Genomic DNA, 21,293 nt, shown 5'->3' with positions numbered 1-21,293 from the left:
TTCTCTGGTCAGACCCTGATGGATTCAAAGGTAGCTACAGCTTTGAGTCATTCGGGGTCTCAATCGATACATTCTTGTCTGTAAAGCATCACAGTCAAAATGGCAACCGATAGCCTGAAGAATAGAGCACAGACACATCAGGAAATAAATTAGGTTCCTCATCTAGATGGACTTAGTTCCCATGTATCATTCAGCAGCTGGATAACAAACGGAGTAGCTTGAGAAGATCTGGGAGAAAAGGTCAAGCTTAAGAGATTTCCATTTCTCACAGCCAAATCCCTTGCTAAATAAGTGCAACGTCTTATCAACATAAACCGAGTTAAATGAAAAAATTTGTGTTTTTAAAGAAGATACAGGAAAAAGACAAACATGATTGGAACAAAATATCTTTTTTATTCATGTAACATATAGATGGATCAGTTGGAAAATGATTGAGAAAACACATATGTACATACACACACATCGAGTGCCAAATTAGAGGGGACTCCCAGAAACCAAAGCCAGAAAGGGGCAAAGGAAGATGGGATTATAAATATTTATGGCGGATGCTGTTGAGCTGCATAGATTCTGAAATAACAAAGTTTAGAAAAGTGTAAACATTGTTCTTCTGGCTGTGTAGGCTTGACTACTCCCATTTGCAGGAGAGTGTATACTGTAGACGCAGGGCATTTTAACTGATATTCCTTTTACTTGCACACTTGAAGTTTGATTAGACATGAATATGGCAATAACTTAATTGGCCAGCTGTAAATAAATAGTCTTATCTAGTACCAAATTTTTGACTTGACTAAAACAAGCAAAAAACACCAAATAAATACAGGTCTTGGCTGATTAAAATGGACTTGTAGAACAGATGTATAGAGATGTTAAAGTCTGTTTCTTCTTGAGTGAATAATTTGCATATAATGGTAAGCAAAACAACAAGGGGAACACAAAGCAGAATAGCAGGACGTGTCTTCTGTTAGCAGTTGCCAGTCATTGATTTAAGGGGTAGCTTGACTTTTGGTGCAGTGAAGATTCAATCCTCTATTGATCCTCAAAGTGTCAAGTTCTTGTCAAGAAGGCCTACACCACTTTCTGATGCAATGCCTTAGCAGCACAAAAAATACAGTGTACATAAACTGTACTCCCTACTCCCTCCTTCCTGTATAGGGAATGTCGATTAAGAGAACTTCCCTCGACAAAATTCCTCCACTTGGAGGACCCTGCAATGACACCAACCCAGACATTACTTCCTTTGTGCGTTACCCTGGTAACAGAAACAACTCGGATACCTGTTGCTGCTATGGTGGAAATTTTACACCTCTGAAATAAAATACTGAATATATATTGAAACAAAAACTGATACCATTACAAAACTTATTCTATTGAAATGTATGTAACTTGTGAATAAATGTGATTTGATTCATTTACAAGATGTACGGTGTCATTCCTAAGAGATTAATATTATGCAGATTATTATGTAATATTATATGTTGATTATTTGCAGATTATTATTATGTAATATTAATATTGTGTCATCTTTGATCATTATGAATTGTGCACGAAATTAATGCAAGCCCCATTATTTGTTTTTGGTGCTCCAGTAAGGTGCAATGACTGATGGGTAATCTTGCTTGTCAACTTGCGGCAAACTGATAAACTGTTGTTCAGTTCTTACCTACACAGTTCACAGTTCCCTTTGAACTGAGCATTTTTTGCTCCCTATGGTCTGGAATCTTACTTAACATGGCTGAACACCCTGTGCAGTCCACTTCACAGGGAACTACTAGGCAATCAAAACGTGCCTTGAGTGTGTGTGGATGGAATGGATGAGGGGAGTCATGTCAGTGTTTTAAAAACAGAATTGGTTTTTTGGTTGGTTGCAAAAGTAGTTTCACATTGTTATACACCAGCAACAATTCTAAGTCTGGAGAGTCAGGTGAATGGTTGGGATTTCTGTTGGAGGATGGGTTGGATGATCCTTCTTTTAATCAAGTAGTTTTGGTTGATTAAATTTAACCAATTCTGTGCCATAGAGGAACTCATATGAGTTATTTTCGAAACATGGTTGTTTTGAAAAGCACTTATTGACTGTTGTTGTTTGGGTTTAAATTTAAAGAGTAACTTGATACCCCCTGAAAATTTTGTTTTTGCTGACCTTCAGCTGTTTGACCTCTCAGTTAGCTACAGTGATGTTCAGTACTCCAGGACCACCTGACATCTCAACCAGCAGTGAAGTTGGGTGTGGTCAGATGTGGTAAGGCCTAAAACTTTCAGCCAAAGATGGCAGTAAAACACTGCTTCCTAGTATGGTGTTACTCTTTAATAGAAAGCAAGTGAAGGAGAAAGGAGTGAAAACAACAGAAAAGCTTGTTTCTGGACAGAAGCATCAACATCTTCCTCTGGGTTGACTGCTTTGGAGCGGCAGCAGCAGGGGGTTGAGAAACAACAGACAAGACTTTTTTTGGTCTTGAGAAACTACAGCATTTATTAACTGACACACTGTAGCCTGTACTGTACATTTACTGCCAGATTGACAATTTACTGCTAACCTTTTCCTCTGCTTTGCTCGCATTCACCATCACTTTTCTGCTGCTCATTCTCCCACACTCACTCAACCACACACTCGCTATGCACACACATTACACACTGCCCTATTCCTTAAAGGAGCTACACTATTCTTATAACAGTACCTTTCACATAGATGCCCTTTGAAGAATGAAGAGAGGGAGGATTCTGGGATTTGACGCACTAGTCGATGGCTCCAAATCATTAGTAGCCCATTGATATTAATGACTGCTGCAGAATGAATATAGGGGAAACTGGCAGAGTGAGCAGGAAAGCAAGAGCCTGGTTAGACTGGTGACTCACATATGAAAGGATGGTCAGCCTTGGCAGCTGATGATGATTTAAAAAAAAAAAAAATCATAGCCCATCACATGATACTGACAGCTTTACTTTCCACACTGACTCTTTTGTGCTTCAGGAGGAGCTTTATGCCAGTGCGTTGATTAGTTGACAAGTTGCAGCTGCGCTCTCTCTCTCTCTCCAGGGTCATTCAGAGCTGCACAAATACAGAAAAACCTTGAATGTATTGGTTTTCACCTCAAACACAGCCATCAAACAGGTGCAAATATATTTCAAAGGTTGTTGCAAAGTGTTGTGCACCAGTGCAAAATACTTTACTCTACTGCAGCATTTGTACAGGCAATTATTCACTTGTTTCTGCTCCACAATTAATATCTCTTAAAGTGCCTTTTTCTCCTACTTTTTTCTACTTTGCCATCATGATTGATTGTGTCAAAAATTGTATTTCTTACTTCACTGTAGAGTTTTCATAGCCTTATGAACTAGTACACTGTCCAATACACATACATACACAAACACACAGGCCAAACAATAATCTCGTAACAGGTAAATCCAAAATATATTCTCTTAAAGAATAACACTCACATGGCAATTGGACCATTGCCTGCAATGTCCATTTATCCATTGCTTGACACCTGTGTATGTACTGTATGCCAGCAGGTGTTATTGGCAAGTAGCCTGTTGATGCTGTGTTATCTGATGTTCTGTAAATATGAACTGCCAGCTACAATAACTGTTCATGTCAACTTAATAGTGGTAACTGCAAGTAGCATATGTTGGGGTTGCTGGTATCTTCCAAATGGCAGCATGAGCAGTAAACCAGAGCTGCAGATTTCACCAGTGTCATCAGCCCAAGGTATGGAAAATCACAGTTTACAGTTCTCACTGATACAATCAACCACACTGACAAAAGTGAGATTTCTGGTTGTGCTGTGCTGTCTGCTCGAATATTTTGTATTTTAGTCTGTCAGTGCTTAGTATTGTCTGTTCTGTCTCAGTTTCCTTTGCTATACAAGTGTTTGAATAAAAATGTGTTCACAAGCAACTTTGTCAAATATTGATGAAATGTGTTTAAAAAAGAGTTTACTTTCTTGAGTAGTTAAGAAAGAACCATCTGTCCTTAACACCAAACATGACAATTTATCGGTCCTGTCAACCTACCACTCATCTTCGAACAAGTACAAAAACAGAGTGCTGAGTTACTATGCTTCTTGATTGGAAATTCTTATTAGCAGGGCTGAGGTTCTCAAATTGGCTGGTGAACCTCTTTGGCTTGTTACCTTGTCTGAATCCATGGCTTCTTTCACAAATGTCAGACTTTTGCAAAGTCCAAACCCTTAAAGTAGAGACAGAACGGTAACAGGGACCAAACCATGCATTCACAGCTTACTTTATTTCAGCTGAGCTGTCACACTCTGTAAGAAGACCATCATGCCATACAAGTCTATATATTGTCATTTGTAAAGTAAGGACCAAGGAAGAGCAAAAGCAGGTTACATGCTCTATACTACAAAATGTCAACTGTGGTTCTGTCAAGACTGGCACAGAGATGACAACATGTTAGGATGTTGACACTTTATATTCTTTTATACTGATATGATATTTTAGTAGAAAGTACATTTGACCAGCTATGTGTAGAAACTAAATAATCTATCTTTACAAACAAATCAAAATATAGCTTATTACAAAAGCTGTTGATTAACGGTTAGTTTTGAAAGAAAGTATCTACGATAATCATACAGTAAAATACACAATTACATATACTGTATGCAATGTTCTAATATGATGGCAAAAAGATAAACTTCTAACCATCAATAAGTCAGAGTATTCTAAATCACTTTTTATTGATTGTGAGCCCATTTTAAATGAATATTCCTACCACCAGGCAACAAATCGTTGTCTTATTTCAGTTTATTTTCCACTTTCAGATAAAACAAAACAAAACAAATCTTCAAATTGACAGTTGTAGTCTTATTGTAATGATGCCACCTTGCTAAGGGAAATAGACACATCAGTCAAGAAAAAAAGTCATATTTGTTTCACCTCATCTTGCTTTGACAATAGAAGAAGGCATTCAGTTGTGTGATATTAAAGGAATTACAGAAAGCAAAAGTGAAAATCACAACTCCGCGGTCAAGTGTTTCTCTTATCGCATCGGCCAAAAGCAATCTGCATTGCTTGAGGTGATAAGCGAATTGATTTCCACCTAGGATGAAAGAAATTGAAAAAATGTGAAGTTGTCTGTCTAACAATGATAAAGCTCTAGTTTATAGGTGACATTTAAGTGTATTTAACAGACATGAGCCAATGGACACGTTTTGTGTCTTGTTGACTTACAGATGTACAACCTTGAGTCACACTGACAGCTGCCATCAGCATCAGGGACTGAGAGTGTAGCAAAGAAATACCTGTCTAGATTGAAGACAGAGAGAAATCAATTAAAAAGGATGCAGATAACATCTGACATTTCCGCTAACACCAAAGAGATTTTTATCTATGAGGTGAATGCTTGAGCTGGGGTGCTTTGATTGGGCTGTCCTCCTCGACAGCTGGCGCTGCTGAAAGGCCAGATTATAGTGTATTGTCACAACAGCACTTTTGGTTTATATTATTATTTAAATGATTAACTAAAAGGCACAGTGATAAAAATACACAAATAATGTTTACAATCAAAGCATGCAAATTGTACATTTCACCACACATTTCACTCACATACATTTTTGTATGGGTTTTTTCTTACTATGAACTATATTTTGAGGAAATTATCTTGGTTTGATTGGTTTTAATTTAAATTTAAGCATCCAAGCAGTCTCTCCACTCTCAAATGGAGGATAAGAATAATTGTAAATATATAAAGTATACATTTTTGCAATAGAAGGAATGACTTCTTCAATCAGGGTTACCATATTGCATGGTGCAGTTTTATTGCATGACTGAAACTGGTTCTCTCAGTTGTTGTTGAGACAAAAGAACAAATACTTAATTCATAGGCCTGAGTCATTTTGTCAGACTTTGTCAAATGAAAGAAACATTCAGCAACTTGAATAAAACAAAATAACTGTTGATTCCCGAGGGCACAATGCTGCCTACAAAAATGGTAGATATTTCACATGAAAAAGATGAAATATGACAATAGTATATGAGTAAAAAGTAATTGTTCATAGGTCACACAGATGGACAAAGTGGGAGCAGACATTTGCCAGGTCACAGGGATCAAGACTAACTCATCCCAGTACTGTGCTCCTAGTGACAAACGCACATGCAAAATGTCATGCTGAAATTGGTGATTGCTGTTTTGGCAGACTTTGTGCCAGAAAGAAGCATTTGCTTGTAACAAAACACTATCATACACAGTGCTAAGGGACAAATTGGGGTGTCACCGAGAGACAGATCGATTTGAGAAATAACATAATTCTAATTGTCCGGAAACCAGTATCCCATCTGCATCATCGTCACCCATGAAATTAAATTTTCACAAGACTAGCTCTGAGTTGATAGAAAATGCTGAAGGTACAAAAGAAAAGAGAAAAAAAAAACATTAGTGCTTGGTCAGTCCCACATTTTCGGGACAAAGAAATCTTTAAGTTATATATTTAATGTGTATTTACGTGATTGTTTGTCAACTTTCACCTGTATGGTCCGCAATGGTAGTAGAGTTGATGTGGACTAAACTTACCCTTAATGTGAATATAGGGGCGATGGAGCATTGGATGGAATTAATGACTGTATGTGTTTTGCTATGCAAATTCAGAGTTAAGAAGAATTATGTCTTTAGATGCAGACTGTTTAATTATTATTAAGTATAATAATTTTTTTTTTTTTTTTACCTTTTATTTCCAGTACAAACTCTTTAGTGATTGCTTTGCATCAACTGTCCATAATCAGCAATCCATTATTGTGCCCACACTTTTTAAAATGTAAATATATGTATATCAAATCTGATACTGTATCGGCATAAAGTACATCAACATCGAAGTCACTGAGTGATTAAACCTTTACGTGATGGCAGGGTTTGCTATCAGGTCATCATACAACAAATTAAGAATGTACCCGCATTGTAACGGCCAATTCATCCCATTCTGGAGTGCTGCGTTGCGTTAAACTCAATAAAATTTAAAATATTTTCCAACGGTGATATTTCTTCCAACAAAAACGTGTTTATCGACTGGTTCACTGATTGGATTAATTGTCACACATACATTAACCACTGTTTAAAATGTAATGTCATAGGAAAAATTGCATGTTTCCCTCATACAAATGATGAAACTGGTTGTTTCATGTCCCCGTCTTCAGTGGATTTGTTTGTGTTCTCTCTGCAGTTTGCAAGCATAAGGACTAGAATGAGTTGTATAACTGACAGGCACCAAGGATGTCTCCTTGCATTGCTGACACTGTGAGGCAGGTATGGAAAAATTCACAGGCACCATGACAAGTGACAAAATAACACTACCTACAACACCTACAACCTTTTATTTGATACAAAATCATATATCAGCAGTGAAATCATTGTTGATGAGATTATTACTTGTTATATCCCTCATCTATTTTAACCCAGCATCTTTCATTAAACCATATATAACTTTAAAGTAGACACAAAATGACATTTATCAGTTATCTTATATGGTGTGAGGATTGCAACTCAGTGTTACCCAGAGAAAAGGGTTATAGTTAATATCAGGACTGCAAATGCCTCACCAGCAAGTGAAAAAAATCAATGCACCACATCGGTCAACATTACAGCTGATTTCGGTATCCAAAAAAAAAAGCCATCTTTGGATTAAAACTGCACAACTACCGTAAGTCCTTTTGTATTCATTTTCAAAATACAGCAATATATGGTGATAGTGTAGGAGGTTTAGCCATAACCTTATTATGAAATACTACCGTCATATGCAGGGGTGATTATAAGGGGTGGCAAAGTCCATCCTTACTACCACCCCACAATCCTGAGCTGTACTGTTATTATTGTTGTTCCAAGAAAGGCCTCCAGTCTTGCTTTTGTTCTTTTAACTTAAATTTTGCCGTCTTTATTTCCAGGTTCAAATGTCAAACATTTAAAAATTATTTAATCACAGACAGCAACAGGTCCATCAGTTTCTTGAGGTTTCTGTAGAGACATTTTCAAACTTAGATTTTGGCTATAATGGGAGCCATAAATTGGAATTTCAGTAAAGTGGTACAGCAGCTATCAACCTCTCGGCTGAGTGTGATAGGTATGTGTCTAAAAAACAATTGCCTAATAAGCAAGGAGTCAAATGTACAGTAAGTCAACTATTCACTTGGCTTTGGTGCACCACAAACAGAAAAAAAAACTATCCGTGTCTCTTTGGCATGCTAGATGTTCAACATTCTTCACCAGTTGACTGGTTTACTTCAGCTTGGATTCACTGTATCTGGTGAGCTGGATAGCTCTTTAAACCCTCACATCTTTCAGCAGTTAAACAACCTCATGCAGCCTGGCTCATGAAAATTGAGACATACAGCACAATGCAGTGCTATATTTCCATAAATCTTCTTTCCCTCAATCTGCTTCAGTGAAATCCTTTTTGATCATGTGCAATCCCTCCTCAGTACCTGGCTGCTGACCATTTTCTACACACAAATGTCCATTTGGCATGAAGAATGCAGCAGACATGATTCTGCTTAACATTTCCAAGCCGGACAAATTGGGCTAAGACACCAGCTGTTAAGCATGGGAAGGCTAATCAGTTTAGCAGAATGTTGAGGATTATGCAGTCAAAGAATAGTTTTTGTTCTAAACACAATATACTGCAGAGGACAGCACATCTGCTGTTGGTTTCGTTATCTGAGCTATTTCCTCTTGTTCATTCTGGAAGCTTGTCTTAGCCTTATTTGCTTGCTGCTGTTTACCACAGGCCTGTTGTGAAGGAAGTGTCCAATTAACTGTGGATTTGGTGGCATGTGCTATCACATCAGGGTTCCCAGAGTCTCACGTCCTCTGTGCTCTTGTGTGGCAGGGTGTGAGGGCTTAATGCCAGCAGTTTTAAATCTCTTTCCTCAGCTAAATGTACTGCATAGAACAGTGTATGTGTGCATGCGATAAAAAAAGAAGAGAGTTTGACAGAGACTGACAATGTCTGTAAGATAGAATTACATGGTTTATGCATTCTTTATATACTATGATTATAAACTTTAAAAAAAATGTTTGGACACTCTTTCTCATTCAAGAGAATGGTAAGGTGTGTCCAAACTTTTGACTGGTAATGTACACTTACACTAATCATAACACACAGTAGGACACTGGAAATAAAAGTGATATTTCCATTACATAAATTTCTTAGTCCTTATGTGACCACATGTCATGTCATCTTGTTATAACAAAACAAAACTTCTTTATTAAAAGCAGCTACACATGATCCAAGAAATAACCCATATAGCCCATTGGTTTAGGCACTGAATCGACTGGTTCTAATGTAGACTTGCTACTCTACATTTAGAATAACCTTTAACAATACGTTATTTGGTGGGTTTGAACACTTTTGCTTTACTTGCCTATGTCAATACCTGTCTGTCCATTCACTATAATATTGCGCAAAGGTAAGACAACATGTTGCAGTAACGAGTTTGTAGGTTTTACAACCAGGTTTAGAACAACACAAAAAGACAAAGTGTTCAGCCAGACTGGTTCATTTAATTAATCAATCAACCCAAATGTCTTGCACTAATTCGATATCTAATTAGTCAAACTGGTGTGGCCATTCTTACGGGACATAATTGTGCAAAGCAGTGGTTGTTTAATTAACAGGATATTGTTTTTTAGATGACAGACTATGAAATTGAGGTTAAAAGAATTATCTGCTGTTCTTTGGATTTCAAGATCAGAGACCTGTACCGTTTGACTTGTTGACAATGCAGAGGAAATTAATAGTGAGGAATCAAGAAGCCTGAAATCTTCAGTTTTACAAGTTGTAGAACATTCCCAAAATGCTTGTATCTTCAGTTTAGAACAAAAATGTCAGTGTTAATCTTGTTGGAGTTCTTTATCTCAGAGAGAGCTGCTGTAGTTGGTCATTTAGGAGAACTGCTTCACTTCAGCATTTGATACTGTATGCCATAACCCTCATGGTAGGCAACAGAGGGCGGCGGCAGGATTCTTCTTTGGTCTTCTCTCTGCAAAATTGTTCAAGACTGGCCTCATAAAACAAGGTCCCAAGGTTGAGACACTGTTGGAGTCTGACTCAGACACCATTTGCTACAAGCAATGATGCAATAAACCTTTGTTTAGGGAAGTACTCACGGAACATTAAACTGCGGTGGTCACAGAGCTCTCAGCATGGGGCCAAAGGCACACGTATTTTCCTGTTCCAATCTTTTTCTTTTAGATCCTCTCCAAAGGGGATGTTTTTTGATTTTTGATATTCTTGAACAGTCTTTAGGCCAAATATAATGTCCCTGTTTCTGTTACTTCTACATTTATTTATTTATTTTTTGTTTTTATTTTTTTTTATTATTAATTTAGACAGGTGGATTTTCCCTCATTGTCTGTTCCTCCGTCTGTTCATGTTTATAGAACAGACATTTTCTTTACACTGTTTCCTTTTTTGTTTCATCCAAGCTGGTTGCATATAGATACTACAGTACCTGCAAAGATACACCTCTGACCCAAAAGTTTCCCTGATTTCTTTGTGACATTTTTGTGACCTTTTGAACTAATAATCCTCATGTTTCCAAACTGTCTTTTTTATTTTCCTTTGTGTGTGAAAAAGTAAGAGAGCTGAATTCGCTCTTTGTCTATTCTGTTTAATTCTCTTTGAAGAGAGACAGATGAAAAGGAAGATGGGGGAGGTTGTTAATACTGTAGTTTTCAGAAAGGTACTCCAGGCAATATGGATCAGAGGCTGGCAGCATCTCTATATGCACATGCGGCTGAGTTACATCGTCTAATAGTGTGTCAAAATATATAGTATGTTGTAATTTCTATCCAGTCGGCCAAAAATTAAAATTGCAATTGCATTAAAAACACATGAGAAATCTAATTATTGCACCAAACCTCTTAGCAGTTCTGACCACAATAGTCACTTAAAAAGTTCTATATACTGTATATTAGACACTGTAGAGGAAGAGGACCATTAAATCTATCTATAATGCATTCTATTATTTAAATTTATTATCACAATATTTCCCAGTTTACAGCAGTCCAACATTATTATTTTCCATGTGTTTGTTAAACTGTGGCGGCACAGTTGTAAGTAAGCTGTGAGTAATAAAAATTTCCCAGAAATCTTTCACAGTTTATGGTAAACTGAAACAAAACTAACCACCCAGCATGCATCCAGAAAGAAACATATTGGCAGTACTAATATGTGACTTGTTAGTTATGTCTGCGTATTCAGCTCACAGGTATTCAGTCCAGACACAATGTAGTGTCTATGGGTATTAGTATAAATTATTGTAGTTAGTTCTCCTTATTGTGCATGTAATTTAATTGAACTTTGGATCAATGCAACTGGGCCTGCAAGCCTCCTTTGGCATGTTTGTGTCATCAGTTGAATTGAATGCACAAACTTCGATTTGCCCTTTGTGTCTTGCTACATAATGAAATTTCTGCCTGGGGTGTCGGCTGAGTAACACTGTTGCAGATGATGGCTCCAGCCCCATCTTCGGTCTGGCTGACTTCAGACCTTGAAAACCACCGAACTGAAATGTGAAATAATTCATGATAGAGGATGTAAAGTCAGGTCATAAATTTAATGGGGACACAGTGATGTACTACATAGGCTTAAGGAAACAAGCCAGTGATTGAAAGGATTTTATTGCGCACAAGGAACCCTGTAGCCTCCAGGGCTGCACTAGAAGGGAAAAAAAAAACATTCATGAAAAAACAAAGAAAAAATATCCAATTTCTGTGATACAAATTAACTGAACTACTTCATGAACTGAACTACTACAGAGATACCTGTTCAACTTTCAAAGACAGGGCATTCACAGTTTCTGGTATTTATGTAACAAGGACAAAAAGACAGCGAATAAGCATTGAAGTGAGTTGAGCCTTGTTGACAGTGTGGCCTTTTGTTCCTGGCGAGGACAGTTGCTAGATTGAATTGATCTGACTTTAATGTAGCCTTACCATTTATGTTGGTCAGTCATCTGATCTACAAATGGAGACAGGCTCCTTGGAGAAATAAACTGCTTGGAGACCTAGTGAAGGGTCTACTTTATCTCTCTACCATGGCAGCAGCATTTCCTTCACTCGTTAAGTGTGTTTGTTTCTCCATCCTATGAAAACAGACCCCCCGTGGGCAGCCCCAAACTGGCCGTTGTTTGCATAATCCTGTTTAAATTGATCTAAAATAAAAACCATGATTGCTTGAGCATTTGTTTTTTTTCGCAGCTGAAAGCTAAGGCTTCTGTCTTTCCTGTCATCATGTTGTACGCTCATGTCACAAATTGATGTCATTACATTGCGTTAAGTTACATGCGATGCAAAACCAACTTGGTGACAACGCACAGTAGTGCCAGGGGAGCAGAGAAGCAAGTTGATGGTTCATGCCAGATAGAGACTGAGAGAAATAGAAAATAAAAAAATAAAAAAAGTGCAAGGTGTGTGGGAGAAACACCATTCATGTGCTAGGCTTGCAGAGTGCCCTTGTGTGTCATTGTTGACAGGAACTGCTATGACGACTACCACAAGTGAACATACAGCTCTTGCACAAATGAAACTACCAACAACGCCTTTGCATTCTGCTCGAAAAAATGAGCATATCTCAAAAACTAAAAAATGTACATAGTTCAAATAATGTCAGTTGTGTTAAGAAATATTTTGTTCATGTTTCTACATTCAAAATTGTTTTGGATCAGTATGTTTTGTGTGTTTATTTAGTAAAATTTGATTAAAAAACATGCCAGATTTCTGTATTTGTTTAAATTTATGATACAGTTTCAATACTTTTATCAATTATTATGGTTTATTGACTTACATAACCTAGCTTAGGTTGTACAGATTTTAGGGATATGAAGCATCTGAACATACTCCAAGAAATGACACCACAATAAGCAAAAATACCAATGTAGACTACTGGTGGACCCTTTCTGTTGCAGAGTTCAAAAGGTTAAAATGTTTAGAGTTGAAACAATTATTTGATTGACATCAAATTAATCAAAGTATTCTAATAATAAATGAATCAAACCCTCCCTAGTTCCACCCACTCAATCATGAGAATTTGCTGTATTTCTTTGTCATATTTGATGGTAAACTTATGAATATATTTATAACAGGTTTTATACTGTTGGTGAGACAAAACAAGCAATTCAATGACAATACCTTGGGCTCAAAAGAATTGGGACATTTTTCACTATTTTTGACATTTTATAGACCAACAATTAATTGATTAATTCTGAAAATAATAAGCAGATTAATCAATAATGAAAAGAAATTACAGATGTGAGTGAAAAGGGAAAAGTCACAGCACCCATTATAATGAAGAAAGCTACTTAGCCAAAATAATTTCAATTTATTTTTATTTAGTCATAACAACATAATATTTAGTAGACAATGCGCCACTACCCTCCGCCTCCTTATGGAGGCACTGAGCAGACTGGTGATGGTCAGATGTAGAGCAGTTGTAGGTGACAATGAGGAAGAAATGCAAGCAAAATCACCAGCCATGAGCAGCTGCTGTCAGACTCTCCTTGTCTGAGCTGGAAACATAAGGAATCCACCAGAGCTTTGACAGCCACTAGATGCACAGTCATGGCCCTTCATAAAAGTTTCTGTGTGGTACCTGTGTTATAACTGAGCTAGTATCTCTACTACAAGAGGCTCTCTTGTGTGTGTGTCTGTGTGTGTGTGTGTGTGTGCGCGCACATCTGTGGGAGAGTTGCAGTACGTAGCTGCAGCCCTGCTGTTTATGATATTCATTTTACCATCGTCACTCATCAGCCCTGCATATCTTGTAAGGCTCTGATTATAGCACAGTTAGTTATCGGCAGGTCGTGTGCTGTGTTTAGTGCCGCAGAAAAGGAATAAATCTTTGGGTTATTAGCATGACGTTGCCTCTCTGTTATCTCTAATCAGACTTGCTAGTGCTACCAGTAGCTCTGTGAGAGGCACAGACTGAGGCTACATAGCAGTGTTGTGATATTTATACTTGGCGACATTTCTTTTCTGTGAAACTAATGTACTGTTAATAAACACTGTACATTATCTGACCATTTCTTGCTCTTTGAATTTTTTTTTTCTTTTTTTCTTTAGTTACAGATATCATGATATATATCATAATTATTTCTTGGTGATATATCATGTATCGCAGAATCACCTTTGTTGTGATATATTGTTATGGTGGAAAGAATATCATGATAGTATCGTATCGTGAGTTCATCTGTGATTCCCACCCCTTGTAGTATGGTAAGTTACAAGATCAAGTGGGAAAAAGTAAGTCAATGTGACACTAATTTCCTCCAGCAGCAAGAGAATGCTGTTGGTCCTGCAGCCACATTTTCCACGGAGATTTCCTTTTTAGTTCACCTCTCTCCAAGGAACCCTCTCCTCTTTCCCTGAAAAATAAAAAACATAAAAAAATTTTAGAGATTCCATTGGCACAGTTGCAGCTCAGCACTGTCACTCCAATTTAGAAAGCTGTGAGCTGATCCTTTTGACCGTGTCTTCTGCTACCTGGGCCATTTCTAAGCCACAGATGATAATCCTCAAGGGGCGCTCATTAAGTCTTTGCTCCAATTAAGCCACACTCATTTTGCCGCAGCACAATTGCTCTGTACCACAGCACACAAATCCTCTAACAGTGGATTAGGCTGATCGGTGGGTGGGATGAAAATAGCAGCATTGGTAAATCAGTGGAAGAGTTGAGGATTTCTTAGTTGTTGACAGCCACTGTTCTCACATCTGGTGGCACATCAAACAATTTGAGTTCAATGAAATCACATCAGATGTGAAATTACACTAAATTTGTTGCCAGAGTAGATAATGACCTATTTAAGTGGCTCAAGCTTGACTTGATATAGTTAGTAAAATCCAGATGGCATTAAGAATTTTTTGGGCCCAACTTAGTGCTGGGCGGTATACTGATTCATCTGGTATACTGGTTTTAATTTCCTATACAATATGAATATTTCATTTACCACCATATTGGTGCATAGCTGAAATAATTGCTGTAACTCTTCAATAGGCGGCAAAATATATAATCACCTGGAAGAGTGGTACGGTCAGGGCAAGCTGTGTAGAATATATTGAGAGGGGACCCCTATTAACTGCGTACTCTTCTTACTAATGGTCATGACTTAATAACACAACAATTAATAAACCACAACTGACTGTCTTTAACCGGGCAAAACACCATGGCACACAACGATTTGTGATTGTGTATTTACAAAATTACACCTCTGAGATGGGTACAGCTCGCTAGCTAGCCAGGTAGCTCCATTATTGAGATTCCAGAGATTCAGATTGAAATCAGGGCAAATGAGGCCTTGCATATAATTACAGTTATCGAGGCAACCTCCATCAGCCTCCTACAACTTTCAAAATAAAAATGATTCTCACATGAATCACTTCAAAAGTTTGTTTGTGAGTCTGAATGAAAGTAAACAGGAACTAGCCTCCTGTAGCACCATTATGGCTTGAGATTGCATTGCATTATCCATTTCGTGTGTAAACTCTTTTTTGACATCTCCAAAATCCACCTCAAGGGAGCGTAAAAACTTTTTTGCGAAACTGAGGAATTTTTTTTCGAATTTTGGCATTTCCATTAAGCTTTTTTAATGTGATACTTCAACATGTGCATAAAAATAGGTGAATGGAAACATGGTTTATTTTGGACCACACAGCTTTGTGTGGAATTGTTGATGACCATGAGGGAGACATAGATGCACAGATGGAACATGGTATGTTAGTTGTTTTATTAAGATAGGTAAATTAAGCTAAATAGAATTGTTTATTTAACAAAATGTTCCATAGATTCGAGCGATGACCACAGTAACTGCTCAAGGACACAGGAGATTGAGTTTGGAGAGGCTGCACCTACCACTGGTTTCAGTGCACATGGAGAGGCTGCCTCCACTGCTTGTTGGCAATCTGTGCCGAAATCTGCAGGTCAGCAACATGTGCCTGTCCTCACAGATGCTGTGTTGGAGTCACATAGAGATTATAAATGCAATCAACAACGTTGCAATGAATTTTAGGGAAATACAAATTGTTATGTCTGACATAAGTAGCAGTTTAAAAGAATTGATTAAAAAACAACATCAACAACAACTATTTTTTGTCATCAGGTTGAAGGTGCTCAGGGGGGAAAGGAACACTATTCATTTGTGCCACATTATGCAACACAGCACAGGCCCAGAATACCATGCACACCTTTTCTGGCTGATATAATAATCTATATCAGATGCATTCAGACACAGTCACCTTCCCTTAAGAAGGCTAAAGCAGTGCTCTACATCAGAGCATGCATGGCTGTGCACTATACTGTAGTGCTCTTGTTGTGCCTCCTGTACGAATGCAAGGGGTAGCCGTTATCTCCTATAAAAGAGACACACAACAGATTTTAAATTGTAGACCACCAAATCACAATATTAAGCATATATTTTCACGGCACAAATCTTACCAAGAAGCCATCCATCCGTTACTGCACCAGCTTGTAGTTTTCTCCCAATGCTGCTTTGAAAGAGTATAAATGAGTCATGGGTAGAGCCTGGCCATTTAGCCACAACATTTGTTAGCACCATCACAGATTATCTGGACACAATGACAGTGCTGTCTGTTCACAAATACATATTCATCCTCCAGAGGTGCCCTTATTGCAACATGTGTGCTCCGATCATGTTTGGAAAACCAGATATTGCTGAAAATTGCATTTTGATGTCGACCTGCCCACCTGTATTGTATGGGAATCTGATGTATCTCCAAATTTGATTAATAATGCCATCCCACACTGTGGGCATGACACGGCTTAATGTTGACTGACATATTCCAGACCTGTCCACCAGCACCCTCTGAAATGTCCCTGTTGAAAGGAATCCAAGTGTTATTAAAACCAGAAGACTGAAAGGATTTGCATGGTTTCTTTGGGTCTGGCATTCTAAAGCTGGACTCAGTCCCTTATGTAGCTCAAGGAGAACAGTCCCTGTAAGCCTAAAGCAGCACATGAGCCAATCATCATCGTTATCCAGAAAATCAGAATGATCTCTAAATACTCTTTTTATATTTTTTATAACACCAACAGTGTTGTCATCTGCGGTGACTTCTTAAGCAAACTGCCCAAAATTGCAACGATTAATAGATATTAGTACATATTAGAATAGTATCAAAACAGTTTACAGATTGCCTCACAATAAATTAAAAGGATATAAGATTAAACAAAGCTAAAGGAAAAACAATTATTTACAATACTATTTATAAATTGTAAAATTTCTATTGCTGTGTAAACAGCAATAATGAATGCAAGCTCCATAAAGTTGGCTATTTTGTTTTACGGTAAATTCCTTGTCTCAACTTATTTTGCATTTTCACTTCACTATGTCACACTTGCCTTGTGGGAAATGGTGTACGCATGGTTTTTGTGTGTACACATCGTTTATGCATCTGGCCACACTAGATGTCTATCTGATAGTGCGGTAGCTAAATTTAAGGAAGTGATTCTATCAGTACATAGTTTAATGCCATGTCTTAATACAACAGGGGACTCCTCTGCTAACTTCAGTCCCTCCCAAATTGATCATCTTGTTGATAGTGCTGCAGACTCACTGTGAATGACACTTGCCCCTCTAAAAAAGAAGATAATAAAACAAAAGAGGTTAGCTCTATGGTATAACTCCCAAACCCGCAAATAAAGCAAACATCACGAAAATTTGAAAGGATATGGCGTTCCACCAACGCCATATCCAACTGGAAGAATCTCGCTTAGTCTGGCAAGATAGTCTTAATAAGTCTTAACATATAGGAGGGCCCTCTTTAACGCCAGAGGTTCCTATTACTCATCATTAATAGAGGAGATTAAAAACAGCCCTAGGTTCCTTTTCAGCACTTTGACCAGGCTGACAAAGAGTCATAACTCTATTGATCCATGTATTCCTATAGCTCTCAACAGGAGCGACTTAATAAGCTTCTTTAATGGCATCACCTACTGCCCTCAACAGGCACTGATTTATCCTCAAACACAGGAACCTTAGAAACAGCTGTAAAACTTGATATATATTTAGACTGTTTTTCTCCAATTGACATTCCTGAACTAACTTCAACAATTTCTTCATCTAAACCATCAACCTGTCTCTTTAGTTATCACTTCTTTACTAGATATGATCAATCTGTCTTTACGTTTATGTACCACAGTCCTTTGAAGTAGCTGTAATTAAACCTCTTCTTAAAAAGCCTATTGTATTGGACAAAGGACTTCTCTCTGTACTTGTCTTGTTAGATCTTAGTGCCGCATTGAACACCATTGACCATCACATCCTATTACAGAGACTGGAACATTTAATTGGCATTAAAGGAGCTGCATTAAGCTAGTTAAATCCTATTTATCAGATAGATTTCAGTTTTGACACATTAACGATGAATCGTCCATGCATGCAAAAGTTAGACACGGAGTTCCACAAGGTTCTGTTCTTAGACCAATATTATTCACCTTAAATATGCTCCCTGTAGCTAATTTTATTAGGAAACACTCCATAAATTTTCATTGCTATGCAGATGATACCCAATTACATTTAGCAATGAAGCCAAATGAAACCAATCAGTTAAATAAACCTCAAGCATGCCTTAAGGACATAAAGACCTGGGTGACCTGCAATTTTCTGCTACTAAACTCAGATAAAACTGGAGTTATTGTACTTGGCCCTAAACACCTTAGAAACACATTATCTAATGATATATAATGACTGTAGATGGCATTACCCTGGCCTCCAGCACCACTGTAAGGAATCTGGGAGTTATCTTTGATCAGGATATGTCCGTTAACTCCCACATAAAACATATTTCAAGGACTGCCTTTCTCACCTATGTAACATTGCAAAAATCAGGCACATCCTGTCTCAAACAGATGCAGAAAAACTAGTCCACAGATTTGTTACTACTAGGCTGGATTATTGCAATTCCTTATTATCAGGCTGCCCCAACAAGTCTCTAAAGACTCTCCAGCTGATCCAGAATGCTACTGCACTCGTACTGACAAGAACTAGAAAAGAGATCATATTTCTCCCATTTTAGCTTCTCTGCATTGACCTCCTGTGAAGTCCAGAATAGAATTTAAAATCTTTCACTTCACCTATGAAGCCCTTAATGGTTAGGCGCCATCATATCTTCAAGAGCTCATAGAATCCCATTACCCCACCACAACACTGCGCTCTAAGAGTGCAGGCTTACTTGTGGTTCCTAGAGTCTCCAATAGTAGAATGGGAGGCAGAGCCTTCAACTATCAGGCTCCTCTACTGTGGAGCCATATTCCAGCTTCAGTCTGGGAGGCAGACACCCTCTCTACCTTTAAGAGTAGGCTAAAAACTTTCCTTTTTGATAAAGCTTATAGTTACGGCCAGCCCAGGCTTTCCTTGGACCAGCCCCTAGTTATGCTGCTATAGGCCTAGAATGCCAGGGACTTCCCATGATGCACTGAGCTCCTCTCTTCTCCTCCTCCTCTCCATCTGTATGCAATCATGTCCCATTAATGCATGTTAATAACCTGAAATCTTCTCTTTCCCATAGCTTTGTGCTTTCTCGTCTTGCAGGTATCTCTGCCTCCGGAGCTGTGTAATCTTGATCTGTGATTGCTGCCCCCATGATCCTGCACAACACCCACTGCTACTTATATTATTATTATTAGTCTAATTATTATTATTACTATATATCTCTATGTGGAACTTGCATTGTGCTATGCTCTCTCTCTTCCTGCTCTCTCTTTCTCGCTCCCCCTTCCCTCCCTATCTCTCTCTCTCTCTCTCTCTCTCTCTCTCTCTCTCTCTATCAACCCAACTGGTCGAGGCAGATGGCCGCCCACCCAGAGTCTGGTTCTGCTCGAGGTTTCTTCCTGTTAAAAGGGAGTTTTTCCTTGCTGCTGTCATCAAGTGCTTGCTCATAGGGGAAATGTTGGGTCTCTGTAAATTAAGGAGTAGAGTCTTGACCTGCTGTAAATGAAAAGTGCCCTGAGATAACTTCTGTTGTGATTTAGAGCTATATAAATTAAATTGACTTGACTTGACTTGATTTTGTTGATATTGTGAATACTCTGCAATTAATTACTTGTTTCATCTGGCTGCAGTACGGCCAACTGAACATGCTGATCTCTTTCACTCAGTGAGCATAGTCATTAACCAAGAAAACCACAGACACAGCAAGTAGGGAGAACTACAGAGTCATTGAGCTGTATTGGCAAATTTTAAGTACAAGGGGCCAATGTTTGGCCAATAAGTTGCTAGGCTTGTTGCTAGGCCCCTCTCTGTGAAATAAAGTTGCTAAAGCGGTCTTAAAAGTCGGGTGGTTTCAAGCGTGACACATTGAATTCCTTCGAAACAGTTGGCTGCATTTCAACAGTCAGTAAGGGACACTCACTGTCCGAGGCTGTTCAAAGTTGAATGGCATGAGCCCTGAAAATGCTGCTCGCTTGTCTTCCTCTACTTAAATGATGGTGTAATGAGCCATTCTCTAGCAGCTGTTTAGGCAGAAAAATGATCAAGTTGAGCAGGCAAGGAGAAAGATACTGGGAATATGTCATATGGGTCTTTTCTTGCCTACCGCTCTGGTGTGGTCTCACTAATGTTCTTCCTTGGACTGACATTTCTTCAAGGATGTTTATCCTGGATCGCTAGGCATTTGTGGTGGCTGAGTCGGTCATAGTCGTGAGCTCACTCTCCATGTCTGCTCTGATTTGTGTTTCTTTTCTTTCCTTTCAGACCCTGAAGTAAATGACCTGTGAATAGAGTCACATTGGGGATTTTCTAAAGGACTTTCTTGCTTCTGTAACAGTGTATGGACGTATGACATTGGGAAGCCCAGCAGGTATGTCAAGATAAATTCATATCCTCTTGTAATTGTAGATGCTGTTGCCTTTTTTATTCTTCAGTTTCTAAGTTAGGTTTGTATAAAAAAAAATAAAAAAAAACCAGTGTGGAATATAAAATAATCTACATTATCATCAGGTAAAAATCTATACCAAATATTTTTTTTAATAAGTAATACTTTAACCTAATCTATCTAGAACTAATTAAAACATAATTATACATAAGCTACATTACAAGATAAAACTCGGACAATTCATATGGATATTAAAGAAGGTATAAAACAGCAGTAAAAACTGTATGTGAGTCGCAGGTGAAGTAACAGCAGCTAGAACGTCTGATGTCACCAGGCCATCTGTTCCAATGTTAAGGTCCCCTGACAGTGAAAGCCCAATTACCCCTAATATATACAGTATCATAGATAATTAACATGTTTGTTATCCTTAAAATGCACTTGAACTTGATTCCCTGAATTGAAAGGC

At 38.1% G+C, this 21,293-nt stretch overlaps 1 long non-coding RNA gene across 1 annotated transcript in view; it reads left to right on the top strand.

The window, feature by feature from the left end:
• LOC121901287 overlaps positions 1–20,768 on the top strand; it is a 79,585-nt gene extending 58,817 nt beyond the window's left edge. Inside the window, exon 3 of the long non-coding RNA XR_006097226.1 lies at positions 20,707–20,768. This is a non-coding gene — a long non-coding RNA (uncharacterized LOC121901287). The remainder of the gene's footprint in view (positions 1–20,706) is intronic.
• Positions 20,769–21,293: the final 525 nt, after the last annotated feature.

The sequence above is a fragment of the Thunnus maccoyii genome, chromosome 8, assembly GCF_910596095.1.
Source record: "Thunnus maccoyii chromosome 8, fThuMac1.1, whole genome shotgun sequence".
NCBI classification, from domain to species: domain Eukaryota; kingdom Metazoa; phylum Chordata; class Actinopteri; order Scombriformes; family Scombridae; genus Thunnus; species Thunnus maccoyii.
The sequence above is the reverse complement of the archived record's forward strand: the minus strand, read 5'-3'. Positions and strand labels throughout refer to the sequence as shown.